Source organism: Parasteatoda tepidariorum, chromosome 2 (assembly GCF_982258835.1).
Source record: "Parasteatoda tepidariorum strain Cologne lab strain chromosome 2, Ptep-v5.0, whole genome shotgun sequence".
NCBI lineage: Eukaryota > Metazoa > Arthropoda > Arachnida > Araneae > Theridiidae > Parasteatoda > Parasteatoda tepidariorum.
The window spans coordinates 127,826,300-127,837,187 of record NC_141756.1 but is presented as its reverse complement, the minus strand read 5'-3'; the positions used below and the strand labels follow the sequence as shown (position 1 = coordinate 127,837,187).

General features: G+C 27.3%; 1 protein-coding gene across 4 annotated transcripts in view; it reads left to right on the top strand.

Annotated features, from left to right (window-relative positions):
* LOC107442958 (coiled-coil domain-containing protein 102A) overlaps positions 1-10,888 on the top strand; it is a 43,431-nt gene that overhangs the window by 3,679 nt on the left and 28,864 nt on the right. For 3 of the 4 annotated variants that reach the window (XM_087158374.1, XM_087158377.1, XM_087158375.1), the window contains exon 2: positions 9,739-9,875. The exons of the other annotated variant lie outside the window; for it this stretch is intronic. The gene's annotated coding sequence lies outside the window, so the exon portion shown is untranslated. The remainder of the gene's footprint in view (positions 1-9,738; positions 9,876-10,888) is intronic. 4 annotated transcript variants of the gene reach the window in all.

Sequence of the window (10,888 nt, the reverse complement as noted above, 5' to 3'; positions counted from 1 at the left end):
TTCTATAAAATATGCAAATTCTCCCTATTTATTTCACCACTATATATATATATAATTTGCGTTAACTCGCATTTGCGTTGCATGGAGAGGAAGACGATGGAAAACTCAACAGTTAGCCTAGTGGTATTTATATATATATTATATATAAATACATATGCATATCACATTATATATATATATATATATATATATATATATATATATATATATATATATATATATATATATATATATATATATATATATATATATATATATATATATATATATATATATATATATACATATCATGTTATGTATCTATCATATTATATATATGTGTGTGTATTTATATGTTTATGTATATGTGTGTGCATGTATATGTTTATGTATGTATGTATATGTGTATGTTTGTATATGTGCATGTATGTATATTATGTATGTGTGTATGCATATATATGTTTATGTATATATGTATGCATATGCGTTCGTTTGTATATGTTAATGTATGTATATTTATGCATGTTTGTATGCATATATGTTTATGAATGTATGTATGCATATGTTAATGTATGTACGTATGTATGTATGTATGTATGTATGTATGTATGTATGTATCAGAGTTGGCCAAAAATGTAATCGATTAAATTTTTTGATTATAGTAATCAATTACTTGTAATCGTGATTACAACTTTCAAAAAATTTTGATTACAGCTGTAATCATGATTACAATTTCGATTACAGTAATCAATTACTTGTAATCATTATTCCAAGTAATTGCGATTACAAGTAATCACAACGAAACTGATTACGGGTAATTATGATTACAAGTAATCAAAATATATGATTACATGTCATTATGGTTACATGTAATCTAAATGCACGATTACAAAACTATTGTATTCTTATAAATGATTATATTTTACATTAGATAGTATAATGTATTTTATAATGATACATTTTGCACGCATTTACATGTACTGCATTTTGTACGTATTTGTATGCGTACAAATGAATGTAACTAAAATGTATGTACATATGATTTTATCTAGTGCATATGCTGAGACATTTTAGTTTCACACATATGTACATACACTTATATTGTAAGTATAAAATATATGTATGTATGTATATAGCTAATAATTACGTATGTATCTGCAAACAATGCAGACATGTACATTTATATACAATGAATATATGCATTTTATGCAAATATTTGTGTATGTAAAATGTATATCTATGTTCATGTACACATGTATATACAAGTGCTTGTTGTTTGTACAAACATACATGCATTGTCTGTACGATGTATGCCCCATGCATGCATGTATTTATGAACAGTATAATATATGTATGCATGTACAATATAGGTATATATGTAGTATGTACAATATAGGTATATATGTAGTATGTACAATATAGGTATATATATATAGTATGCACAATATATATAGTTAGTACAATATATGTATTTATACATGTACATGATATGCATGTCCAATGTATGGATGTACATATACACAATATGTTCATGCTCAATGTATGTATCCCAATATGCATAATACATTTGAGTACGATTGTACGTACATTGGGCAATTTATATTTTAGATATATTCATACATACATTCGACATGCATAACATATGTACATACACACATTTGAGATGCATATATTGTAGAGATGTATATACATATAGCGTACTGATACATATTCATATAATGTACATATACAGTACATATGTGCATAAATATATTGAGCATAATTCTTACGTACAAATTTTACATGTGTACATGTATGCTATCCCTATCTATGCATATGGTGCAATGTACATATGTCCAATGAATGTATCCACACATGTACAATGCACGTATGTTCCATGTATGCATATCCATTTGTGCTATAAATGCATGTACAATGCGTGAATGTTTGTACATGCATTGTACATGCGTACATACATTACACGTATACATATGTACAATACATTTACGTCTAAATATGTGTACAATGCAATAAATAAAATGCATGTAAGTTAACTTATAATGACTCAAGCAAGTTAAATGACAAAATCAAACGACATTTAAATTTAGTTATCAGCTTTAATTATTCTAAGTCATTTTGAAATTCTTTGAATAAAGAATTATTTTCAGGTATTTTCATGAATTGTTTGACAATACAGATTTATTTATTTTTTATAACATAATGCATGTTTTATAGAAATTTTTTAAATGGCAAAAAAAACGGTAAATTTTATGTGTGAAAATAATATTTAGAAATTTAAAATAAAATTATCGCTTGCTTTCAAAAAATATGAGGTCGAGTTTTATAAGCCTTAGAATAAATTTTAAAACAAACTTTAATATCTTTACTTATATAATTTTTTTTTAATATATGCGCAATGTATGTGTATATTGTAATGACATATATTTAAATGTACGCATGTATTTATACATTACTTGTAATTATGTATATGTATACGTTGTATGTACATACGTACATTGTGCATATAACTATTTTTTTGTACATCCATGCACTACATGCGCTTAAGTATTAACAAAGTATGTAGTTATACAAGTACATACGTACGTTGTACATAAGTACATACTTTGCTCGTACATATATCGATGCACTTGTAAATGTATGCATTTTATTACCCGTAATCGTTTTCGTTGTGATTACTTGTAATCGCAGTTACTTGGAATCATGATTACAAGTAATTGATTACTGTAATCAAAATTGTAATCATGATTACAGCTGTAATCAAAATTTTTTGAAAGTTGTAATTACGGTTACAAGTAATTGATTACTGTAATCGACTATGTAATCATGATTACAGTTGTAATCAAACTTTGTAATCATGATTACAAGTAATTGATTACATTTTCGCTCTACTCTGATATAATCGAAAATTTTGATTACTTAAAATCGCGATTACTTGTAATCGTGATTACAAGTAATTGATCACATAGCTGTAATTATTTGTTATCAATTACAGTTGTAATCGATTACTGTAATCGACGGCCAACGGTCTGGTATGTATATATGTGTAGGTATATGTTGTTGTAGTTCATTTACGTCGAACTAGAGCTGCACAATGGGCTATTGGCGACGGTCTGGGAAACATCCCTGAGGATGATCCGAAGACATACCATCACAATTTTGATCCTCTACAGAGGGGAGTATGTATATGTATATATATATATATTAGATGAACCCAAAAAGGGTTCTATTTTTTTAGTGCTCCTCACACTATTGTATTGTTTTTTTTTGCTTCGGCTATATTGATACAGTATTAGAAAGCACTTCTTTTTGCGGATATAATCGTGTGGGCTAATGAAAAGATCATATCTTTTTTTCCTACGGATATTTATTATTTTTCTTTTCTCTTTTGTCATTGTTCTGTAATTTCTCCATGCTTTCTCTACATTTTGAACTCTCTAATTTCAATTTCTCTCTCTCTCTCTCTCTCTCTCTCTCTCTATATATATATATATATATCAGGGTTGGGTTTTTGACATGACAAGGGTATAATACTGGTTTAAACCGTCAAAAACCCGTCAAAAATGTCAAAAACTAAAGTTTGCCAAAAAAAATTATGTGAACTTAAAAACTACCAACAGTTGCCATGCATTATATTGAAATTTAATTATACTATAGGTAATCAGCAGGTTTTAAAATATTTTTTAATTAAAATTAAGGTAAAATAACAGATTTGAAATCTCAGAAATTTATATTCAAATGCATGTGCAGAAAAATTTTGCACAAAATTTTTTTAAATATTTATATTTTGAAAAAAAAAATTTTTTTTTTTGATACTTAAGAAAATTAAAAGTTTATTACTATGCATTTTTGACATATAAGGAACATATAACTAATATTTATAAGGAACTTACAAGTTATGTTGTATAAATACAAACTTGATACAAGTGTATGAAAAAAAATTTAATGTTATACCGAATATCTTTATTATCCAGTATGTTAATTTGAATTTAAAAGTAGTTATATTTGGGAATAATTATAAATATAATTCATATTGTTTATTATATTTATTTATAATTATTACACTTATCATTGTAAAACAATTTTTACCTCTTAATTTTTTTCCCCCACTTGTATTAAGAATACAAATAATGCATATCTTGAAAGCAAGAAGTAATTATTCAACAGCTGAATATTTAGATATTCAACAAAACTATGTATATAGTATTCAGCAAAATGAAATTCACAAGTATTTGGATAAACTAAATTTTCAGCATAGTAAATGAATAGGCTGAATATACTGTAAATCGACACTAACTACTCTGTGTATTTAACAGAAAGCACTTAAATTTGTATTGTCTTATGTTAAAAAGATTATTAAGAAGATTTAAAAGAATATTAAAAAGATTTTTCTTTAAAAGATGTCTAATGTACAAAACTGCTAATGTTTATCTTTAAAAATGTCTAATTTTTACTATGATCTATACTATACACTAAATTTGGCTATAAATAAATTTCTTAATAATATCACTGCAGATTTTCAATAATACATGAAAATGAATACATAATATTATAAAAGATGTGAGCTTTCAAAAGCACAAGATTTTGGTTACTATTCAAAATATAAGTGTTTCTTCAAAATTTTAAATTTATTTTTTCTAGAACATATTTAGAAACACTATCCTTTATAAAAAAATATATAAATTTTATGTATTAATTAAATTTCACATATGAATATAGGTTTTTGACATTTTCGACATTTTTGACAGTGAGGTTTTTGACGTGACGGTTTAAACCATGGTTTAAACTGTCAAAAACTGTCACATGTCAAAAACCTGCCAACCCTGATATATATAAGATAAAAAATTGAGAAAATATGGAAAAAAAATAAAAAATAATGACAAGAGAAGAAAATTATTTTCAATAATTTTCAAGCATTTAAAAAAACATAATTTTTAATACCTCTAAAAAAGAAAAAAAAAGAAATAAATAAATAAAATTTATTAAAATTTGGATAACAAAACTAAGAAAAGATATAATCTCTTCATCAGTTCACACGATTATATCCGCAAAAGGAGTGCTTTCTAATATTGTATTAATATAGCCAAAGCAAAATATATCAATACAACAGTGTGAGGAGCACTCAAAAAATTTTAAACGAAATTGGAACACATTAAGTAAAAAATATGTACGGAAAAGCAAACAAATATATCAAGCAGAATACTGAAAATAAAATGTAAAGAGATTAGAGATGTGTGCTCCTCACACTGTTGTATTGATATATTTTGCTTTGGCTATATTAATACAATATTAGAAAGCACTCCTTTTGCGGATATAATCGTGTGAGCTGATGAAGAGATTATATCTTTTCTTAGTTTTGTTTTCCAAATTTTAATAAATTTTATTTATTTATTTCTTTTTTTTCTTTTTTAGAGGTATTAAAAATTATGTTTTTTTAAATGCTTGAAAATTATTGAAAATAATTTTCTTCTCTTGTCATTATTTTTTATTTTTTTTTCCATATTTTCTCAATTTTTTACCTTATTTTATGAGTTCTATATACTTGCAGCTTATGCGCAGTTAATAAAACTTATTTGTTATTTTCGTTTTCTCTTTGTTTTTTGTGCTATGTTATAGTGATCATATTTAAAGCAGCTTTAGCGCTTGATATTATCTACTATTACCTTACTTCCGTTTTCTTTTTGTTTCCGTTTTTGTTCGGTTTTGTTTCTATTGTGCTATATATATATATATATATATATATATATATATATATATATATATATATATATATATATATATATATATATATATATATATATATATATATATATATATAAAATATAATATAAAAATGTTTAAATTAACTTAATTAATTAACAGGAAAATATTCGGAATTAATTTACAGATACCATTATCATTACAAAAATGCTAAAAAATATTAACTAAATTTACTTTAACTTTTTAAACTAGATGTGAATAATATTCTGGAATAAAAATTATCAACTCCTGTATCAGTGTTACTTATATAGAAAAAATAGGATTTGAAATGAAAATCTTTAAAAAAAATAATTAAAACATCAGCAAACCTTCAAGTACCCTCTTCATAGTAAGTGGTAAGAAATTGCCTGACCTCGAGTGTCCTGTTTTAGCTAACAAAAAACTATTTAAACATTTTGGAAGCATCAGAATTATACGGAACAATATCTTATTTGTTTAAATAGCAATGGGGAGCAATATCTTATTTTTTTAGATAGCAATGTCAGAAGCTTAAATATGTACATGTGCAAAATAGTACTTTTTGTGCATAAAACCCCTATAATTTCAAAACTATTTTGTCGATCAATTTAAAGGATTTAGCGTAAAAAACTAAATGCGTTCGTCATAGTCCATTTATTAATTCGCAACAAAAACGGCTTTTAACAACAATAAATTGTTTAAAGAAGTATTTTTATTTTCTCACAGGAATTTCAGATCAAAACACAATTGACACTACTGACTGTTATTGAGAATTCTTAATTTTTGAAAGCTAACTCTTATTTTTCCCAGTAAGTTTTCAAAGAAAAGAAAAAAAAAAATCACTGGAACAGTTAAAAAATAATTGTTACGAAAAAAAAAAAAAAAATACTTGTCAGCCATGTTTAAATTCAATTTCGCGGCATTTTTTGCACACGGTACTTTCTTTTCTCGAAACAAAGGTGTAGCGTGAGGGGGGAACACGCTTTTTGTTTTTTTTTCAGAACTGCTCTTTTATTTTAGTTACATATATAGTATATATATACATTTATTAATAAACATACGTTAATATAAAGAATTAATATGCATATATACAAAAAAATTAAAATAAAGAAACAGTTTTCTATGAAAAAAAAGCATGTCCCCCCCCCCTCATGCTACGCATATGGAGACACGTGAACGACCGTCATCTTGTTCAGCAATTGGCGGGTAATTTAGAGCGGTCATTCAGTTTTGCTATAAGGTTGAATAGGCATGTTCACGTGTAATTTTTCCCTATGTTATAACGTTTGGCATTTTTAACTAAATTTTATTATTTCAATTTTCGAATTATAACTTCGACAGTACTAATAATTTTAATTTCATTTTTTAGAAATTACCCTTCTGCATTTTAATTAAAGCATAGTTATTATTTTTTAATATGAAGTCAATGCCGAGCAAAAGATTAAGCTTTTAAAAACTGTATTCACCAAGTATTTTATAAATTATTTATAATCAACTTAATAAATTTGTGATCCGATAATTGAAAATCAAGAATATGCCTACTTCCTCCCCCCCCCCCGGACATTTTTATTTATGTCTTTACTTTTCCTTCAATACAGCCGTGATTTATTTATATATCTAAGGATAATTTCATTGAAAGAGCTGGTAAGTAATTTTACAATAAGTTTGAACTTTATTTTTAAAAGAAAATACTTAGTTTACGTTTTTATTAATAATATTAAGTGCTTAATTAGTTCAATTAACTCGAGATTTGTTTTTTAAATCTATTTCCTTTTTTAGAAAAACTTCACCAATTTAGAATAATATGTAACAAGAATTTATTTTAAAAATTATAATTACTTCTTCTTTAATGTTTAATTACAATAATTGAATTGTCAGAACAGTGTTGCATGAGTTAGAATAAAGGTTTTGTTTTAAACGTATTTTGCTAATCAATAATTTATTAACTTTAAAAGAAATACTAAAAAACTTTTTTTTGAAATATACTCATTTAAAAGATTGTTCTTTTCCTAAATTAAAACTAAGTCTCTTTGTTTTTATATTTGCTTAGTTTCCAGTTCAAACAAAGGGAAAGGATCAGGTTTGTTTCTTTCATAATTCAAACAACTCCTACATCATGAAGCCCATCCCACTCCAGACGATTTGTGAAAACGTCATTTTTGCCGTTCTTGGCCACGCCCCCTCAAAAAACTCCCCGCAGGCACTCGTAGGGATCTCGCCAAATTTTGGCGCCAATTTTGGCGTAGATCACGATACGGAAATCATCCCTAAAACTCTGGGGGATATTTCGGTATCGTGATCTGTAGCACCAACTGTAATCACTTAGGTGCCAAATAGATTATAAACTTGCAAATTTAAAAAAAAGAAAAAATGTAGATGATTTAGTAGGAAGATTTCAGTATCCTGATCTCTTGCAGAATTATCGCCAAGTCTTGGCAACTTCCGGACAGCATCCTGCGAGAAACTAAATAGAACATCACAGAGAGGTACCAATTAAAAGTATAACTCATAGCGACCCCCAGTCAAACATCTGTATGTTTTTGTTTGTTTTTTAAATTTTCAAGTTTAAAATCTATTTAGCACTTTGGCGATTGTAATTGGCGCAACAGATCACGATATGGAAGTATCCCAGTATGCCTTTTGAGTTGGTCTCTTTCTGTGATGTTTTTTTTTCTTCGACAGTCGTAGAAGCATTTTACTTTAAATTAAACGCTCTATGTTAATCAAGAGTTGATACTCATTATAGTTAGTCGAAAATTAAAACATTTTTCCAATATAAAATATTTTTTAAAAAAATGGTTTTTAAAATTCTTATTTTAGTTTTATGTCTGTAAGTTTCTTTGAGTTCCTACTTAATATTTCCATAAATAAAGTTGTGATAATATGGCTATTAATTTGTTTCACATTATTTAAAAATTGATATTAAATTGGATTAGCATCAGGCACTAGTTGGAACTTGTTGGAAGGGGTTGAAATTTAATGGGCATTAACCTTTCTTAGATGTTGAAATAGCTGTTAATTCTTTTAAGAGCTGTTCAGAAATCGATTAATACTCGTATTGTCATCCAACACAGAACTTCATTTAAAATTTAAACATACTAGCTGGTCAAAATATTTAGTGATGATAAATTTCAGACAAATTCTGTTTGTGTTGGTCAGAAAAAGATTAAAGCTTATATTGCTCTATGTGGTGCCTTAAACTAGTAAACAACATTATACCAGGAGATTTTCGATTGCAATGTCTGAGAATTGAAAAAATGATCAAGTTCTCGATTTCAGAATTATATGAAAATGTCGCTAGACTGCAACTAATGGCCGATTTTCTTCGTCAATTTTAAATTTATATTTGAAATTTGCTTGAGCAACATGACCAGGGGTCTGTGCAGGCCAAATTTACTGCCGTTTAGCGAGACCTTCACAAATTCAACTTTAGGAAAAACGGTAGTTTCACAAAATGCTTTTTCTTAAAATTTTATATTTGTATCCCGTAAGAAACGATCAATCTGTATTTTTTTTCATATTTTCGCATTGACTTTTTAATTTTCACAAAATAGGTACCTCTCAGAAAAACCTAAACAGACCCCTAATGACAATTTTTTTCCCCCACTTACTGTACAAGTAGTTACTCCTTTTCCACCCTTTTCTTATTGCTTTCAATTGAAAGAGAGTGAAAGGAATTAATTTTAATTCAAATTGTTGAACAATAAGAAGAAATAAGCTCTCAAATAAAAGTTAGGATTAGCAGTCCACACTTGCAACGGGGAAAGTTAAAATAAAGCGGGGACCAATGCCTCTTTTGTCATTTATCCTCAGTTGCTGGAAATGCACATAAAAAACATTTATTTTTAATAACTTCTGTGTATATTTCAATTGAATGTTTGACAAGTTATAAGGTAATGAATTTTCTATAAAGAATCTTCAAGTAGTCTAAATTTAGGCACAATGTAGTTTAATCCTAATTTTTTTCAATGCATTTAATTTCTTCACTGCTGTAATCTTTAATTACTTTTCTTGCATTGACACTTTATTTCAACATCTTTTCAGATGTGGCTAATTTTGTTTTTAATGGCCGCCGTAAAGTAGAATTAATTATTGACCAAAAGAAAATCCTCTACAATTAGGCTGATGTTTGCTTTGTTTCTTTGCTGAAAGATGAAACGGAAATAAGTAAAAAAAAAAGGGTAGGTACAGTATTTCGTCTTTGGCGCTCTCATAGCAAGGGTAATGGCAAATAAATGTAATAATAATTTCCAAGAAAAAGTTTTTTTTTAAAAATTTAACATGTGCAATCTATAAAAAAAGTTTTAAAAAACAAAAGGGAAAAAAGAGAATGAACAATGAAAGAATAATGAGATAATTAAAGCTGAGAGCAGCAATAGCAGAAAATCTAATCTTAATAGGTATATTATGTTTAATTAAGAGGCTTAATTTTCCAGAGTTAGTTATTATATTTCATTCTAATACAGAAGTTTTAAATTGATTATGAGATAAATAAGTCTAAAGTTGAACCTATTTTTACTTTTTTTAATTATTTCTTTTGATAAAATGTAATGTGTTATAAAAATAGTATATGTAACACAATATTTTTTAAATATTAATTAAAAAAAATTTACATTAAGAATTTTGTCAAGAAAAATGGCCAGTGGAAAAAAAGTTACCACCAAGAAATTTCCTAATTTTGTCCTATATTCACAAATAATTTGTTGTTGTTCTTGTTATAGGCCATTAAGGCAAAAGGTGCGATTGTTTTTGTTTTCCAGTGGCGCCATCTGTGGACCAAAATTCACCTACATCTATTCATTCATCCACAAATCGTAATTTTGACCTGAACCAGAGAACTATCCATCTCTAATCTAGTACCCCCATCCGTATAATTTTATTTTATAACCGTCGTTGAACAGCCAACCCAATTTAATGGGTTTACAACTACTAATGTTTAACTCCATAGCCTTGTCATTTGAACCCAATCCAGAAGACAAGGAGACTCCTGGATCGAGTATTGGGAGAAATTTGCCTTTGTGGGGGACTTTTTCATGGAACTGACCAGCTTTTGCGTTACATGGAGAGGAAGACCACGAGAATCTCCTACGGGTAGCCTGACGGCAAGGAGATTCTAATCCATGATCCGTCTACCACTGAGGATATTTCACATCAGCACTGTGATCTGTGTTAGCCGGATGCAGAATTCGAACCC